Source organism: Bos indicus, chromosome 23 (genome assembly GCF_029378745.1).
Source record: "Bos indicus isolate NIAB-ARS_2022 breed Sahiwal x Tharparkar chromosome 23, NIAB-ARS_B.indTharparkar_mat_pri_1.0, whole genome shotgun sequence".
In the NCBI taxonomy this organism is placed as follows: Eukaryota; Metazoa; Chordata; class Mammalia; order Artiodactyla; family Bovidae; genus Bos; species Bos indicus.
The window spans coordinates 51,811,333-51,830,934 of NC_091782.1; the positions used below are offsets into that span (position 1 = coordinate 51,811,333).

At 48.0% G+C, this 19,602-nt stretch overlaps 1 pseudogene; it reads left to right on the plus strand.

The window, feature by feature from the left end:
- The first annotated feature begins 585 nt into the window (after window positions 1-585).
- On the plus strand, window positions 586-1,494 carry LOC109576788 (ERI1 exoribonuclease 3-like; annotated as a pseudogene).
- Window positions 1,495-19,602: the final 18,108 nt, after the last annotated feature.

The window sequence follows — 19,602 nt, forward strand, 5'->3', positions numbered from 1 at the left end:
GTTTAATAAATATGGACTTACTCTTACATTCTATTTCTTCTCATGTCTGTTTTAGTAATCTGTATCTTTTAAGAATGTTACTGTTTAACCTACCTTTTGGGAGACATAGTCTTGTTCATACTCTTTCCTTACTAATTTTTTAAAATATTTGTAGGATCTATGGCATTTTCCCTCTTCCATTCCTGAGCGCCTTGTGAGGCCGTTATTACTTTGGATAGGATCTTCAGTTTGTCGCGGAGTTTATGTTAAAAGATTTGCTCAAGATCATGCCGGTGCTGAGTGCCAGAGAATGGACTCCAAACTCACTACCTCTACTAATTATTCTATAATATGCACAGTCACATCACAAAACAACTTTGAGCATGTTGATTTATTGACCCGCATATATGCGTAACCGTGACCTGATTACTTGGATGGCAGGCAGTAGGATGGAACATACATTGACTTTGGTTTGAATAGGTTTGAACAAGTGACATCACAATCGCTTGCTGTCTGACCTTGGGAACATCAATTTATCTGAGCCTCCTTTTCTCCACCTGAAATAAGATATGATTACCTTCCTTATAGGGTTTTCTTAAGAGTTAACATACATAAAATGCTTTAACAGGGGGTCAGAGTGCACGGAGGAAATCATAGAGTTCCCCATCCTGAAGCTAAATGGCCGGACCATGGAGACTGAGTCTACTTTTCACACGTATGTCCAGCCCATAGTCCATCCACAGTGTACTCCCTTCTGTACAGAGCTCACTGGGATTATCCGAGCCATGGTGGATGGTCAGCCAAGCCTGCAGCAAGTGCTGGAGAGGGGCGATGAATGGACGGCGAAGAAAGGCCTCTTCGATCCAAACGTCAGGTGAATTTTTGTCGCCTGTGGAGACTGGGACTTAAAAGTCATGCTCCCAGGACAGTGCCAGTACTGGGGCTTGCCAGTAGCAGATTACTTCAAGCAGTGGATTAACCTGAAAAAGGCTTACAGCTTCGCCATGGGCTGCTGGCCCAAGAACGGACTTCTGGACATGAACAAGGGCCTCGGCCTGCAATACACAGGCCGGCGCACAGCGGCATTGATGACTGCAGGAACGTGGCCAACATCATGAAGACACTCGAGTGTTGAGGCTTCATCCTCAAGCAGGCGTCAAAGCCGTTCTGACCGGCCGAGGATGGGATGGGGCAGGACAGGGTAGCTACTTGGCCCAGCCCACAACCTTCCTCTCCCTCACCAGAGGGGCAAAGGGAGAGTGGCACAGCTCTGGTCCAGAGTGTCCCCCAGCCCGCCCTGTGGGCTTCTGCCCTGGGTAAGGCCTGGCTACTTGGCCCCTCTGGAACAGATACTTTGTGCCCCCAACCCCCACCTCTCAACCTCAGCCCAGTATCAGCTGAGTATGATAATTTTCATTAGCTATGCAAATAACTGAAGCTATTTAATGATCCACACTTTGTATATGGGAACAGCAGTATTGACCCACTATCAGAAGGACGACATTAAGTCTTCCTACTGGACTACTCAGTTTCACAGAGGACGCGTGGGTAGGTGAATGTCAAAGTTAAACTGAAATTATTTAAGTATTAGTTTGCTTTTGGAGATCACCTTTCCAGGAACAGGAATCTTGTGAGAATCGAGCTACATCTGTATAAGTCCTGTTTTTTGTACAGTAGTATAAATGCAGAGAAAAACGTGGATAAATCAGTTAATGGTAGTCATCTCTGAGGGTTGGGATAATGGTGGGGCCATTCACCTGTTTGTTTTTTTAGCGCTTTAAAAAAAATAATGATGATGACCTAGAGGAGTGGGGTGGGAGGAGAGGGAGACACGGCATACATGTGCACATACAGCTGAGTCATGCTTTTGTGTAGCAGAAGCTGACACAGCATCATAAAGCAATTAAACTCCAGTTAGAAAATAAAAAACAGTGAGATGATACCACTTTTATAATCTGAAAAAAAGAATATGATTGAAAAAAGTTTGATGTGACTTGCTCCACGCCGGCTCCTGGAGATCCTTTCTTCCCAGATGCTCGGCAGTCCTCCTGGCATTGACATCAGGGGAGTGGTCTCTAGATCCGGAATTTCTGTAAGCACCAGTCAGCCACTTGTGTCCTGGAATTTGCATCTGGTTTCCATAGCGCTGTGCCCCTTCATTCTCTCCAGGCCTGGGAGCCAACACATTTTAGGATGAGAGCAAGTGTGCTCCTTTTAAAGGTGAGGTTTCGCTGCCAGTCTTTCCAGCCTTGAACACGACCTCCTGAGGACATTATTGCTGTCAAAACCGTTTTAATTACACGTATTTGTAAACAGAGATTCAAAAGGGACTCGGCTGTTATCTCACACCCCGAGATGGCATTCGAACTTTGCCTTTCATTATGCCTAAGAGTCATCTCCAAAGCCAACGCTGGATTCAATTTTACCCTTTCTGATCCTTGCTGGTCCATCCGGGTCTATCCGAGGCTCCCTTCCTGAGTTCCGTCTCTCCGTGTTTTCGCCTTTTCTGTTCTTTCCGGAGCTCCTGCTCTTCCCGGAGATGGGAGGGGGTGGGGAGAGGCCGGCTTTGGCTCCGACAGCTGTGGGAGGAGCAGCGTGGCTCCCTGCATCCCCAGGCAGCTTGCTTCTTCCGAGGGCTCTCGAGTTCGGTGTCCGGCAGCTGCTCCGAGGGCCCTAGAGTTTCAAATGCTTTCACATCTCACCTTACTACGGTCTTAAAATGTCATCCTTCTCCAAGTCGACAAGCTCTCTATCCGGGAGGATGTCCAGGGGGTGTCGGTTCTTCTAGATGCTCCCCGGTGACTGATTGGTCCCTGGGCACCTACTCCTCTTAAGGTGATGCGCAAACCGACACCACTGCCTCCTTCGTGAGTGTTTGGCTCTTGATGAAGGTTCAGGAACCGAACAAGAAGCTGGCTGTGCTCTGGGGGCCAGGCTAGGACCCACCGCCCCCGCCCCCGCCCCCGGGGAGCCTGGGTCACCCCAGTGGGAGTTTATGAGCTCTCACTATCTGGATTCAAGTTCAAGAGATCCACACAGCGTTTCATTCTCCACTTTTATGCTGGCTTGAATGTGAAACTTTAAAACAAATGACTTCAGGGGTGACTGCCCTTTAGAAAGAGTTGAGAAATTTTCAAAAAAGGATGTCACTGGCCATGTTCCGAACAAAGGGGAAAGTGGATGAGGTTACCCAATGACTCAGATTCCGGGGAATCAGCTGAGGGTTTCTGACGGGTTCTGCCTTGTAGATGTGGACGCGTGACAAATCCTGTTCCTAAAGTCTTCCAGGCAAGATCACAGTGAGACCTGTGCGTCTCTTACCATTTTGTTGTTCAGTCACTCAGTTGTGTCCAACTCTGTGACCCCATGGACTGCAGCACGCCAGGCTCCTCTGTCCTTCACTAGCTCCCAGAATTTGCTGAAACTCTTGTCCAATGAGTTGGTGATGCCATCCAACCATCTCATCCTCTGTCGTCCCTTCTCCTTGCCCTCCATCTTTCCCATCATCAGGGTCTTTTCCAATGATTCAGCTCTTTGCATCAGGTGGCCAAAGTACTGGAAGTTCAGCTTCAGCATCAGTCCTTCCAATGAATATTCAGGACTGATTTCCTTTCGGATTGACTGGTTTGATCTCCTTGCAGTCCAAGGGACTCTAAAGAGTCTTCTCCAGTTTAACATTTGACCCCATTCAAGTTGTTTTTTGAGAAGTTTGGCCGCATATACAGGGACTCTGGTGATGTAGCTCAGGCTTTAATTTTTACAACAAAGCCGCCGTTTGGACATGTCCCTCCAAGTGCCTGCAGCGTATGGCTTTCCCCGCAACCAGCAGCCTGAGCCCTTCCCCGGGCGGAGCTGTGGAACTGGGTCTTAAGAGCAGAGTGTCCGTGCTGAAGGTGGACCTTCGGTTCCGTCATGCAGCAGTGATGACTCTGAACCCATTCGTTCCTGGTCTTTCGATCTGTAAAGTGGGTGCCTCTCACAGGGTGGCTGTGAAACTGAGGGAAATAAGGACCTTGCTCTGTGCTGTTGGTGGTACTGTCTCCCGCCCTCCTGAGTGGGTCCCCATCAAGGTCCTCCTGCCCAGTGTCGCTGGGGCCAATAGAACCAGACCGAATGTGGTTCTGAACAAAGGAAAGTGCTGTCTTCCCGATCAGCTGGTGGGCGGGGCCGCCTCATAGCGAGGGGCTGGGCTGTGCTGCTCCAGCTCCAGATGCCGGAGCGGGGCTCTCAGGACCCCCTCCCGCCCCGCTGCAACGCCGTGCCGCCCTCTTGAATCATGGTGTCTCAGGTGGCCCTTCTGCCCACACCCTTAGTTGAGGTGTGTGTGTGTGTGTGTGTGTGTGTGCCCAGTCGCTTTACTCTTATTGGACTCGGTGCGACCCCATGGACTGTAGCCCACCAGGCTCCTCTGTCCATGGGATTCTCCAGGCAAGAACACTGGAGTGGGGTGCCACTTCTCCACGGGATCTTCCCGACCCAGGGATCGAACCTGCGTCTCCTGCATTGCCTTACCACTGAGCCACCTGGGAAGCCCTCAGTTGAGGTGTGGACCCTGGCATTCCCACCAGGAACCCTGGTCTGAGGCCCCGCTGCAAGGCCTCTGCACGTGCTCCGCTGTGAGCCAGTGAAGCTGCACTCAGCACAGAGGGCAAGAGAAGAAGCTTTGCCTCTGTTACCAGGTTCTCTCTTCATTTCCCCAGGAATTAGTAACAGGCTTTGCAGGCGACAGTGCTACAAAGGGGTAGTGAGAGCAGGGATGGTTTTTATTGCTGCTTCTTGTTGGTTATCTGACATTTTCAGCCCCTGCCAGAGTCTAGTAAGAACAGTGACCTTTGAGGATAACCGTAAAAACTGCTAACATTTATTATTGGGGACTGGCTCCATGCACGCCTTCCTAGGGGGCACTAATGGTAAAGAATCCCTTGCAATACAAGAGACCCAGGTTTGAGCCCTGTGTCAGGAAGATCCCCTGGAGAAGGAAATGGCAACCCACTCCAGTGTTCTTGCCTGGCAAGTCCCATGGACAGAGGAGCCTGGGAGGACTATATCCTGGAGTCCCAAAGAGTCAGTCACGACTGAGTCAGCACACACATTCACACGAGCATGGCCCTACTGGCTCCTCACCGCCCCCTGAAGGAGAGGCCACGTACCCGAGTGCACCATTTCTCTGCTGGTCCAGGGGCCTCGCCGGTGAGATGCACCTGGATCTTTCACCCGCTGTGATCAGGCTACGTCTCAACCTCTGCTGAAGGTCAGCGTGAGGAACAGCCATGAGATCCACGCTGTGCATTTCATTGTCCCGTGGGCTTTAGAAGAACCATCTGTCATGGATAGTCTCAGAGCGAAGAAAAAGGTTGTCTTTCTTCATGGTTCCTTCTATTAGACAGACATCTGGGCTTCCTGCTTGGGGACTCTGATTCAGTTAAGTGCAGGGAGGGTCAGATAACTGTGTTGGAAGTGCCCCCTCCCTCTGTGGATCTGCAGCACAGGGGGCTCAGGGGCTTCTCCTGGGGCTCTTTACCTTCCCCGGGTGCCCAGATACTTTGGCCTCACCGAGTTGAGATTCACGGTCAGTTACAGCTCCCCGCTGTGGACTGAATGTTTGTGCCCCGTGATTCAGATGTTGAAGCCTAATACCTAATGTGACGGATTTAGGAGATGGGGTCTGCGGGAGGCGATAGGCCATGAGGACGAAGCCCCTATGAATGGGATTTTTATCTTTATAAGAGACCCTGGGAGCTCTCTCCCTCCGTCCACCAGGCGTGGACTCAGCGAGAGGAAAGAGGGTTCTCAACAGACACTGAGGCTGTAGGTGCCTTGAGCTTGGACTTCCAGCTCCAGAACTGTGAGAAACAAAATTCTGTTGTTTACAAGCCTCCCAGTCTGTGGCGTTCTCTTTTAGCAACTGGAATGGGCTAAGATACTTCCTTTTACTTAGGGTTTTATTAGAATTTTTACTCCCTTTCATGCTTCATCTCTTGTTCTTTAATTTGTTGTTGTCATTTAGTCACTAAGTCACATCCGCCCTTTTGCAACCCATGGACTGCAGTCTGCCAGGCTCCTCTGTCCATGGGACTCTCCAAGCAGGAATACTGGAGGGGCTGCCATATCTTCCTCCAGGGGACCTCCCCGACCAGGGATCAAGCCTACGTCTCCTGTGTGTGCAGCACTGACAGGTGGATTCTTTACCACTAAGGGACCAGGGAGGCCCATTTTAAAATTTACTTTCTATTAATATTTTTTATTGTAAAGTGCCTCAAATCTGTTTTTGGCATAAAAACAAACTAACGGAAGAATGTGTGTAATTGTCCACTGAAAGTTTTCAACCGATTTTCTTTAATCTTCCCTTTATTATTTCTTTCATGAATTTGCCTACCTTTGCCATTTTTGGTTAATTGTTTGAAAAAGTAAACAATTACATTTGTTTGTTTAAAAGAAAAAACATGTAAATGTTCTAAAGGGAGACTGACTCACTTTCAAATGTCTTGAGGTGCCATAATTGTGAAGAGAAGATCTTGCAGGTGAAGGAGTCCAGCCCAGAGGTTGGAGAAGCCCAGAGGCTGGAGAAGCCGTGAGGAGTTCAGAGGACAGTGCTGGAATCAGTGCAGTCGTGGGGTTGCCAGCGTGGAGTGGGCCCCTCTAATTGCACAGACCCTGCCCCGCCGCGGATGTGGGTGCGGGTGGGCCCCTCTAATCACACAGGCCCCCCACCCCGCCGCGGATGTGGGTGCCGGCGCACGTCTGGTTGCAGCGGCCACATGCAGCAACTATTTCGTGTTTGTCAACAATATGGTAGAACTTTTGTGAAGACGAACTTGGCCTGGTTCCTAAACATGGCATTTACAATCAGTGTCCCTTGCTGCAAAGCAGCTTTCATCCAATAATAAGAGGCTATTTCAAAGGTCACTGTGAGATTGCAAAGTAAGGAGTCCAGACACACGTTGTTCTCTGTGGAATGTGACTGGTCGGGGCTCGGGGGAAATGACATTGGCTCTAATCCAGAGCTAGATCTAGATTCAGACGATCACATGCGTGTGACCACTTGCAGGCATTTGTCTGGTCTTATCTTCTCCACCAAGAAAAGGAACATTGTTTTTTCCCCACTTAGTGTGAAAACTACTCCAATGCCACCAGACTGTTAAATTAATTGGATAATAGAATGGTTTTTAAATTAAATTTTGAGTAAAGCTGATAAACTTCTATATTATTTCCTTGGCTGCTAATCAGCATAAGTGATTTCCAACTAAGTTTAGCCAACTTTTTTCATTCCAGAGGTGAATATAACCCAACTATCTAATTTGGGCAACCCCTCCTTGTTTTCTAAGGAATCAGTTGTTTCAACTTAAACTTTCCAAGCCTCTGCTCTGTGTACCCTTTTGCCCTAGATACTGTTACTGTTCTTTAGGGATTCACCACTGAAGTGAAACAATACATTATAGATACTACGCAAAAATGACAGGGGTTAGCAGTAGGAAGCAGTGCTTCCTACCAGTTAACTGTGACGATAGAGATGGAAACACAAGTTGGCAGAAAGCTAGAGGCAGGCACAGCCATGCGGGTTGGTGAGATCAGGGAAGGGTCCCCAGAGTGGTGTGAGTGGGTCTTTGCTAAAGCGAATCTTCGGATGCTCCTGGGTAGAAACTCTCCCCTCCCGTTGCCATGGTCTATGCACCCACGGAAATGTCTCTCCCCTTTTCATCACCACCTTTGCCAATGCCATCTCTCCTAGAATGTCCAACCTCTGTCTTTGCTTAGCATAATTCTCCCAAAGTTTCCAAACCCAGGTTGTGGGGCTCCTGAAATAGGTGGCTTAGAATGTGAACTTTCTGTTGATGGGAGTCACTCCCCACTTTTGAGCAGGGCTGTAAAATGATCCGTGTGAACAAAGGCCGAATTTAGAAGAGAATCATTTCTAAACATTCAGCTCAATGGGCTCATGCCTTCTGTTTATTAAAATAATCTATTGATTGAGCAGCCCTTATGTGAGAAGGGGGCAAAACACAGGGCAACTTTAGAATGGCAAGGAGAGATATGAAAGTCTTCGAAAGTGAACAATGCAAAGAAATAGAGGGAAACAATAGAATGGAAAAGACTAGGGATCTCTTCAACAAAATTAGAGGTGCCAAGGAAACACTTCATGCAAAGATGGGCACAATAAAGGACAGAAATGGTATGGACCTAACAGAAGCAGAAAATATTAAAAAGAGGTGGCAAGGATACACAGAAGACTATGCAAGGTATCAATGCCAAACAAATGGCTTCAGGGAAGGCACGCCACTGAACCCCTGCCAAGAAGCACTGTCATCCGGGTAACTTGTTTAATTTTTCCCTGGGTGTGTGACGACTTCCCACCTTCCCGGGTGTGACCAGGTTAGGCAATCCTTCCAGTTCCCATTCCTCTCTGGAGGAGATGCAGCTAGTTTGGCCAAGGCTGAGGAGGGACAGAGGGCTGTGGTGACATCTTGAAGGATCCTGAAAACATGGATTTTCTTGCCACGGTCGTGGTCTTGGCTGAACAGAAGCTGTTGATCAACCTATTGTTGTACATGTTTACTATACTTTTATTTGGTGGGAGGGACCAAGGTTCAGAGGTTATTTTAGCTTTATTTTGATGATTAATGTGTAAAATTTATGTTCATATTTTAATAACAAATGACTCTACATACTTATGTCAGTTGTATTATTGAGCATGAAAATGAATGAAAAGTATTAATTAGTTTAACAGTATTTATTGCATGTCAGTTATGAACAGAAACACAGTCCTAGGCACAGTGTCATAGGGATTCATAGTCCGGTCCGGGAGACAGTTAAGTAAAAAGATAAACTGTAATACCGTGTGCTAAGCGCAGTGGCAGGGCAACTGTGTGGCCCCCGTGGGGGCGCAGTGAGAAGAACCTTAAGCTGAAACTGAGACTCGAAGGTTAGTAAGAGTTAGTGAAAAAGGTGTGTGGAGGAGTGCAGGGGAAGCTGGCAGGTGTTATTCCACTGAGTGCAAGCATGTGCCAGAGCTCACAAGTTAGAAAAGGCATGCAGTGTTCAGTGAACTTTAAGATGTTCAGCAGAGCTATCTGAGGATGCAGTTTAGGATTCAGTGGCATTTGTAGATGACAAGTTCATTCCTCGGACGATTAACTAAGGACAGTATGTAGAACAAGGAGAGAACAGGACCTGAGAGAAACACAAGCAAGAGGCAAGTGAAAGAAGAAGAGCCCAGACGTATGCAATTTGGTAAGAGAAAACATTAGTAAAAAGACAAGCCCTAGCTGGCAGAAAGTACGTACATTACCAATATGTCCAACTCTGTGCGTTCCCACGGACTGTACCCGCCAGGCTCCTCTGTCCATGGCATTCTCTAGGCAAAAATACTGGGTAGCCATTCCCTTCTCCAAGGGATCTTCCCGACCCAGGGACCAAACCATACTGCAGGCAAATTCTTTACTGTCTGAGCCACTAGGTCTGGTGCTAATATGTGAAGAACTTCGACAAATCAATACAGTAAAAGTTAATACCTGCCCCCCAATGGATACACGGACAAAAGAAGGGAAAAGGCATTTCATAAACAAACAAAAAGGTCCTCAACCCCGTTGGTGATCTGAGAAATGCTAAATAGAGCCACAAAAGATATCATTTCTTGACGGGAGCCGGCGGTGAGGAGCTCCACTCGTGGCAAAGGTCATGAGGAAGGAGGCTCGGCATACGCAAAGGTGGGATCGAGCCTCAGGAGTCCCCCTGGAAATTCTCGAGCATCTACCCCCAAAACCAGAGTCTGCCTACTTTCTGCTTTGTGCTCTCACCTACACCTCTGACTTTATGGGGGGCTGTCCCCCACTACCTCTCTCTGAAAAAAGAGTTAACTTACAGCTCCAGTTAATAAAGTTCCTGGGTGTGATAGTGTTTCAACCTACAAACTCCTTTGGAAGTCCTCTAGCCTGTCTGAATAGGTTTTTCCGGCCACATGTGATTGTCAGAGCCTCCCAACTGTGAGAGGCATGAGATGTTCTAAACTGTCTAAATACAGATTCCTTTGAGCAGTTAAAAGATTGATTAGAAATTGTATTGGTGAAGGGTTTTTCACTTGTTGGGCCAATGTTTGCTGCTAAGTCTCCATATCCCTTACCTGCTGTGTCCCTGGCAGTGTATTGATTAATATGATTGGTGTAAGTAGTAGCTTTAATGTTTGTAACCTTGGACCCTTGAGTTAATTCTTTTTCTTGTTATAGCCCACCACACCTTTGCTCTATAGGAATGCAACTTTAATGCTTTTGGAGGGTGGCGCCTGACTAATCACCTTTAGGGAAAAATATGTTTTCTGAAGAAAGGGTCTTAAAATGTTAACAGGCCTCCAGGCCAGAAGATGATGCAAATCACCTAAACTTTTGCATATGGTAAGTTTGGAGGAAGAAAGCCTGGCTTACTGCATGACTCTACCCCTTCCCCCCATGTCGTTCTTTCTCGCACCTTCTGGCTGAATTATTCAGCCTCTTTTCTCCACTGAATTTCCTCACTGAGCTATCCTTATTTAACCACTGTTTATATCTTTAATTAACATTTAAGTAAGCTGCTGTTTCCTGATCACCGAAGCCGTCTCCCCTTCGAAACCCCTGGATCCACCAGGGCTGGACCCCGGCAATTTCTCATCCATGAAACTAGGAAATTTAGAGACGATATCAAATATTGAAAAGAATGGGGACAAGAAGAACTCTATATCCTGATATGGGAACATAAATTAGTGTAACCTTTGGGAAAAAATATTGGCATTAGCTTAGTAAATGTGAAGTTGTCTTATATCTTCAAGGGTGCCAGAAGGTGTGGGGCAGTGTAGTTTATAATAACAAAAACTGGAATTAAAATATCTATCAGTAGTAGAATAGAAAAAGTTATTTCTGTCTATTTATGCAATGGAATACTATAGAGCAGTGAGGATGAGCAAACAGCAACGCTATGTATGTTATGGTTTGAATTGTGCTCCATCAAATTTATATGTTCAAGTTGTAACACCCCGTGTCTCAGAGTGTGACAGTATTTGGATATAGTCTTTAAAGAGGAAATTAAGCTAACATGAGATCATTAGGGCGGGTCTTACTCCAGTGTGACCCATGCCCTGGTAAGAAGAGGAAATCAGGACAGAAACACACGAAGAAGGACGACCACGTGAAGATACGGAGAAGCAACCATCGACAAGCCAGGAAGAGAGGCCGCAGAGGAGACCGGCTCCACCGGCACCTGGATCTCGGACTTTCAGCCTCCAAAACTCTGAGAAAGCAAATTCGGCTGTGCAGGTCACCCAGTCGATGGCACTTTCATATGGCAGCCCTAGTTACTAATACAATGCCAATATGAATGGGTCTCAAAAACAGAAGGCTGGATAAAATTGCAAACCACAGAACACTAACAGTGTGATTCCATTTAGGTAAAAATTAAAAAAAAAAAAAAAAAGACATACGTATTTTAGGAACACAGGCACATTCAGACACAGACACGCCAAATTCTTACATTCTGACACTCCTTTGAAATACGGAGCTTAATTTCCCTCTGCCTGAATATAGGCTGGACTCAATGGCTTACATCTAATGAGCAGAATAAAGCCTCAGTGACAGTGTGTGACGCTGGATACTAGGTCATAGAAGACTGTGTGGCTTCCTTCATGCCCTTGCCTGCGTCACTTGCTCTGGGGAAGCCAGGTGTCCTGACGCTCAAGAAGCTCGTGTGGCAAGGACCGCTTGCCAAGAGCCATGCCAGTGTGCCATCTTGGTAATGTACCTGCAGCTCCAGCCAGGCTTTCAGATGACTTGGCCCTGGCTGACGTCCGTTTCAAAGAGTTGTAAATTTTTGGCTGCACCGCCTGGCAGGTGGGATCTTAGTTCCCTGACCGGGGATTGAACCTGCGCACCTTCATTCTAAGTGTGGAGTTTTACCCGTTGGCCCTCCAGGGACGGCCCCTTCCCTGGCTGAAGTCTTGATGGCAACCTCATGAGAGAGCTGGACCCAGAACCACTAGTTAAGTTTCTCTAAATTCCTGACCACAAAACCTAAGAAATAATAAACGTGTGTTGTTTTCAGTTGCTAAGTTGGGGAATAATTTATTCCACAGCAGTAGATAACTAATACAATGTACTATGGAGAAAAAGCAAGAGAATGATCAGTGTAAATTTCAGGATGATGGTAACCTCTTGGGTGGAGACAAGAAGAAATTAGTCAGGGGAGCACATATACCTTAAAGATGCTGCTGGTGGTTTGCCTATTTATTTTTAATTCGGTATCTAGCACCTGTATGCTAATTTTATTATTAAAAAAACTATAAATCTGTGTTATGTACACAAGTACACATTTTTGGTATTTAGGAACTATTTTATTAAAACAAACAAACAAAAAAAACCCCAAACAACTGTGACCAGATAAATAGAAAGAAATGCAAGTGTTACATTTCCTGGCAGCTGGGAAATGAATGGGACAGCAAGAACAGGTGCTTATATATACACACACACACACACCTTACTTTTATATATCATGTATATTACATATTACATAATTATATATGTATAATTATGACTGATTTGTTGTATGGCAGAAACCAACACAAAATCGTAAAGCAATTTTCTACCAATTAAACAATAGATAAAATTTTAAAAAGAAGAAAAGCTAGGACTGACCGGAGAAAGCCAGAGGGTGGCCGGCTGCACTGAGCTGGGAGGGCGCGGACGTGGACGACCCGCCTCGGGCGGCGGGCCTCCCTCGCAGCCGGCTCCGCGCCCGCGTTAGGCGCGCCGACACCTCGTCAGCACCCCAAGGAGCAGCGTCTCGTCGCCGTCACACCCCAGCTCTGTCAGATCTTCATGAAGGGACCGCGGTCTGCCCCTGCTCCACTCCCCGCTGGGTGGATAGCTCCCTTTCTTGTGCCTTTACCAAAATAACAGGACCAACTGTCGGCGCTTTCAGCCCTCGCCGGGTGCCGGAAGCCCTGCGTTCATGGTTCTGCCGCGCAACGCCGTTTCATCTTTACCACCGTCCTGTGCAGTGAGCACGCTTATTACCCCTGTGTTACCAAAGAGCTTGCACAGTGGTCACAGTGGCGCCTGGAGCCGTCTCACAGGGCACCACCACTCCACACTGCTTCCTGAGCGTGGGGTCTGCACCGAGGCCCCAGCCCAGCTAGCCCTTGGCGGTGTGGAAGCCCCACCCTCCGCTGTGCTGATGTTTGAAGGGGAAGCCCTTGGGAGGTGACTAGGATCTGATGAGGTCTCGAGGCAGAGCCCTCGGAAGGGGATTTATGCCGGACGGACATCACAGAGAGGGTATGTCCCCTCTGTGCTCTGGGCCGCTTGAGGGATGACCGGAAGACAGCCATCTGCGCCTGAAACGGGGTTCTCCCCGCGGCCTGACGGCACTGGCACCCTGATCTCGGACTCCTAGCCCTCAGGACTCTGAGACATCTCTGCTACTATGAGCCCCTCTCCTGTCTCCACTGTGCAGGGTCCTTTGTTACAGCAGCTGAAAGGATGGAGCCTGCCCCCACCACCGGGGATCCCTTTCCAGTTTATGCTCATCTGTTCTTATGCTGCTTTCAATGGCAAGGCCAGTGCCTGCGTCTCTGTCACACATACGGTCATGGGGGCTGCCCGCAGCCTGCCAGTCTGCTCCTTCTGCTCACAGAGAAGTGTCTGGAAATTTGTGCTCTCCCAAGGGCGGCCTGTGGCCAATGGCACATGAGTGCGTGGGTATAGATGGTCTAGGTCCCTAGCCCCAGACTGGGCGACCCCGAGATGTGACCTGCAGTCTCTCCGGAGCTCCTCACGTGGGTTCAAGCAGAGGCACCCTCGGAGCGCGTGGGAGATGGCCATTTCAAAGATGAACACAGCAGTGCCTCCACCCCGTGTTCTGCAGTGTGATCTTGTCTAACGCTCACTGCTGCTTAGACACAAGTCCCTTCTCCGTGCATCTGGACTGGGCTGAGTGATAACTTGTGACCAACGGAATGCAGCTGAATCAGCAGAACTTTGCTGCTGACTTGGAACCGGGTCAGAACAAGTCTGGCAGCGTTTGCCGTGATCTCTTGCAACTCTTCTCCTCGACTTCGCCTTCTGGAAGGCTTGCTCCCGAAACCCAGCAGCCATGCAGTGAGAAGCCCAGAGCCACGTGTGGACCCCCTGGGCTGACACATCCCAGTTCAGCCACACTTGCAGCTCGGCAGCTTCTAGATGGACCCAGTCCCTGTTCACTGAGCCATCCAGCCTTCAAGTGTTGCCACCTGAGGCCCGAAACACGTGGGGCAGAAACCAGCTGCTGTCCCGTTTGGCGTGTCCACATTCCTGACCCGCGGAGTCTGTGGGCACGAGGGAGGAGCAGCTGATTTCCGCCACCGAGCTGGATGCCTGTCACTCAGCGACAGAAACCGGAATGCAGAGCGCTGCATTCTTGCTTGGCTTGGCCTCCTTCCATTCTCGTTCTCCCACCAACGTCTCTGGGGAACACAGCCCAGTAAACCCTGGTCACACACACAGCCTCAGGGGAGCCTAACTAAGGCACCCCCAGCCTCATCTAGCCTGGACGTTGGGTCTGAGAGGAGGGATCTCCAGGAGCTGGAAGGGAGTGCGTAGTCACACTTGTTGCTGCCTGTCATGTCATCCCCGAGCAAGTCTTCCTCTGGGAAACAAACCTGGGTGTGTCCTTGGCCCCAAGTCAGTAGGCTGGCGAGTGAGGTGACCTGATTATGGAGTCAAGGGAGAGAGGGAGCCAGGACCGAGGGGGCAGAGGACGGGGCAGGGACTGCGAGGAGCCGAGGTGGGCCTCTGGGAGGAGACGGTCCGTCCACGTGGGATTCACGGGAGGAGTTCTGCCACGAGGCCGGTGTCCAGGTGAGGACCAGGTGAGGCAGAAAGAGGTTCATAAACCAGAGAACAAAAAGGAACCGGCGACCAGCACCAGGGGCCAGCTCAAGGTGGAGTCAGGAAGCTGGCAAAGCCGGTGAGAGCCCCTCAGAAGCCCCATGGGCTGAGGCGACCTCTCCTCGTCTTGGCTAAGTCTTCCAGCTGGTTCCTGAGGACGCAGCTCCGGGCACCGCCAGGCTGGTCTTCCCAGCAGAGATGCCCGGGGGCCCCAGCTGGGAGGGCGGACCTGGGCTGGCAGATGCCCCCGCCTGCTCATCTGTAGGCACAGACACAGCCCAGGGCACTGGATGATGGAGTAAATACAGACAGGAAGCTGTGCCATGTGGGGTGGAGCTGGCAGGCAGGGCGCCGTGGCCCGCCTTGCAAAACGCCGGGGAAATTGGTGATGGGGCAAAGCTTGCTTATTTTTTTTCCAGGAAAGATGAACAAACAGAGACAGAGACCGAGAAGTCAGGGCAACGCAGTGGGGCCGGCGCTCTTGAGATGTCTTTCCGGCAGGGTTTTCATCTGGGAAATGTGCTGATTCACAGGCTGCCACGCGGCCTCCAGGGCTCCTCGCTCCGGTGCACTCGGACCTAGGGAGGCTGCCCTCCGGTCCCAGCGGGGGTGTGGCTGTGCCTGAGGGCTCCACCAGCTGTGCCAACTCTCCAGGGTCGAAGGGAGATGCAGGAAATAGGGATTTAATAGCCCGCCGAAAAACAACAAATTGGGGTTTTAGGGGTCACATAGGCATAAAAATTCAGAAAGAAGCTACAGTAAAAATATAAATCTCCATGTGACTCTATCTCCTGGACCCGTGGTCCACCTCAGCTTCTCATGCATCTTCAGATATTCTGTGCACTCAGAAGCATACAAGGACGGGAGGCCGTGCCCTGGCTCACACGTTCTCACACGTTTGTGCACCACGTCCAGCGGTGTGCTGGGGCCAGCCCTGTCGGCTCACAGGAGACCACTGTTCCATTTTCAGGAATTTGGTGAGCTGGTTGTCAAACACAGCCATTATCAAAAAGTAAATTGTGTGACCTTATTATTAAGGAAATCATATTAAAACAAATACTTACAACTCATGGCTTCCTAATTATTTTACTGCGTGTTACTGTTATCTGCCTTCCTGAGGTCATTGACCCCTGTTGTCTGTACAGTGGAGAGGCCACACATACTCTCCCAACTCTGCCTTTTGTGAGGATGCATTGCTGGCTCGGAACTGGTCATGGTGGGAATATTTACAGCCTGGGAATGAGCAGACACGGCAAATCAGAGTGTTATTTGTTGCTCTGCTGGAGATCTAGACCAGGTGTCTGCACACGCTCTCTCGAAGGGCCAGATAGTAAATATCCGAGCACTTGTGGCAACACAGCCTCTGTCGCAATAGTCAACTTTGTCGCTGGAGAACACAAACAGCCTTAGAGGTACGTGATGCAGAGGGGCTGTGCTCCAAACGGCATTTGCAGACAGACGCCTGCTGGATGTGGCTCAAGGGTTTGGCTGACTCCTGTTCTAGACTTGAGACAGCCGTGGGGAAAATGGTAGAGATACACGTTCAGTGTAAGAGTGTTGGGTCTGACTCTGCTATGTTGTGAAGAACAGAAAGGTGAGGAAATACTCTTTTTTTAAAAAAATGTTCATTTGTTTATTTAATTTATTTGTCTGCCCTGGGTCTTAGCTGTGGCATATGGGATCTAGTTCCCTGGCCAGAGATGGAACTTGGGCCCCCTGTGTTGGGAGCGTGGAGTCTTAGCCACAGGACCACCAGGGAAGCCCCAGGAAATATTCTTTAGTTTTCAGAAACTGTGACCTGATTGGGCCGAGTGGCCCACGTCGCTGATGAATGGTGAATTTCAACACACACACTTGTTTCCTGTTTGTTTTCCTCACAAATAAAACTGAGCTATCAACTGACCGTCATGTTTGAACGCATTCTCAATTTGAACGATTTCTTTGCTGACTGAATAGTTCTCAAGCTTTATTCATGGTTTGATTTTGTGACGTGATTATTGGCGATAGATTCATAAAACTGACAATAGATTTTGTAAGAAATAGCACATCTCATTGGTGTTAATGGATGGCATTTACAATGAAGAATATTGTTTATCCTATTATTTATTATCTGTACATGAAAATCCTTTGTTTAGTATAATTTGTAATTATATAATATAAACATACATTTTTTTACATTATTAAACATTTATCAGCTCAGCATTGCATATAACTGTTTAGAACCTTACTTTTATTCACAATGTATTTTGAAGAATCTTTCATACATTATTTTCAGCAGCTATATTCTTTTTTTTTTTTTGGCCAAGTCTTGCAACCTGCAGGATCTTAGTTCCCCAACCAGGGATTGAACCCAGGGCCCGGACAGTAAAAGCAGAGTCTTAACCACTGGGCTGCCGGGGAATTCCCGCAACTATATTCTTTTTAACAGTTTGTGCTGTTTTAGATGTGTTCCATGTTTGTTTATCCTGGAGGAGGAAATGGCAACCCACTCCAGTATTCTTGTCTGGAAAACTCCATGGACAGAGGAGCCTGGCAAGCTACCGTCCGTGGGGTCGCAAGAGGTGGACATGACTGAGTGACTTCCACTTTCACTTAATATTTGTTTAACCACGGTCCTGTTGATCGGTATCTAGGCTGTTTGTGAGTTTCACTCTTAGAAGCAATGCTATAGCGAACGTTCTTATATACATGCCACAGCATGCATACACAAATAAACCCGTAGCCTCAGTTTTTAGAAGCAGAATTGCTGGGCTAAAGACTGGGTGCATTTGTAATTGTGATCGACAATGACAAAGCAGTCTTCCCAGATGCACAATGGTGAAGAATCGCCTGCCAGTGCAGGAGATGTGGGTTCGATCCCTGGGTTGGGAATATCCCTGGAGAAGGAAATGGCAACCCACTCCAGTATTCTTGCCTGGGAAACCCCATGGATAGAGGAGCCTGGCGGGCTACAGCCCACGGGGGCCGCAAAGAGTCAGTGACTGAGCACCCACCCCCCTGGATGATCACGTACGACGACAAAATGCTTTTCAAAGACCTTGGACCAATCACGCCGCCACCTAAAACAAGAAGGTGCCTGTTTCTCTGTGCCTTTGTCAACACGTAAATTATCACATTTTTGATTTTGAAAAATCTGGTGGATGAAATGGTACCCTATTAAAATTTAACTGGTATCTCGTTTGTTATGAGGATGAGTAAATACTTCATATGTTTAAATATCATTTGTATAATCAACTGTGCAAACTCTTTATGGTCTTTGCTCATTTTTTATTCTTTTTCTACTACTATCCAAGATCCCTTTGTGGACTTTCCCACAGAATGTGAGCTCCAAAGAGGCAGGAAGTTTTAATTGGTTTGAATCCCCAAAAGCTTAGAATGATGCCTGGCATGTAAGAGTTGCTCATTAAACATTTGTCAGTTTATTAATTAATTACTAAGGGATTTAGTCCCTCGTCTGTCATATATGTTGCCATATTCTCTCCCAACTTCTCATCTGCTTTTTGAAATTGTTTGTGGTATTTATTTCCTTTGCAGGAGGTTTTAATACAGTCAAATTTGGACATCTTTTCTTTTATAGTTTTTGTACCTGTGTGTCTTCCTTGGAAAGATAGCCATTTCTAAAAATAAGTAAACTCTCCTGTGTTTTCTCCTAGGGATTTGCAGTTCGATTATTTCCATGTTTAAATCTTTGGAACATCTGGAAATTCTGCTAAAATAAGTGATAAAGTCAGCATCACACTGACGCTTTTTCCACTTGGATGCCCAGTTGTTCTGACACACTCACTGAAGTGTCTCATTCCCCCAGCGGTTTGAATTCTGCTTTATCCACCAAATCCCCATATGTGGGTGGTCTGTTTCCAGCCTCTGTCCCTCCATCCATGTATGTGCTCTGTATTCTCATGCCAGCACCAGCGCTTTAATTATCAATGCCCACTCTTATACATGGTGTTTATAGCATCTGAGTGGTCAAGCTCACGTACATATCACAGTATGATGAATCAATTTTGGGCCTTAGGCTTAAACTTGTAGCTGTTTATTTATTTACGGCTGTGCTGTGCCTTCGTGGCTCGCGTGGGCTGCCTATAGTTGTGGAGAGCAGGGCCTCCTCTGCCTGGCGGTGTGCGGGCTTCTCATTGGGCGGCTTCTCCTGTTGTGGAGCACGGGCTCGAGTCCTGTGGGCTTCAGTAACTGCAGTTCGTGGGCTCAGTAGCTGTGGCCCACAGGCATGTGGGATCTTCCTGGGCCAGGGATTGAACCCGTGTCCCCTGCACTGGCAGGCAGATCCCTATCCACTGTACCACCAGGAAGTCCCTGAGAAGTCTCTATACATGGACAGCACCAGATGGTCAACACCGAAATCAGATTGATTATATTCTTTGCAGCCAAAGATGGAGAAGCTCTATACAGTCAGCAAAAACAAGACCAGGAGCTGACTGTGGCTCAGATCATGAACTCCTTATTGCCAAATTCAGACTTAAATTGAAGAAAGTAGGGAAAACCACTAGACCATACAGGTATGACCTAAATCAAATCCCTTATGATTATACAGTGGAAGTGAGAAATAGATTTAAGGGCCTAGATCTGATAGAGAGCCTGATAGACTATGGAATGAGGTTCGTGACATTGTACAGGAGACAGGGATCAAGACCATCCCTGTGCAAAAGAAATGCAAAAAAGCAAAATGGCTGTCTGGGGAGGCCTTACAAATAGCTGTGAAAAGAAGAGAAGCAAAAAGCAAAGG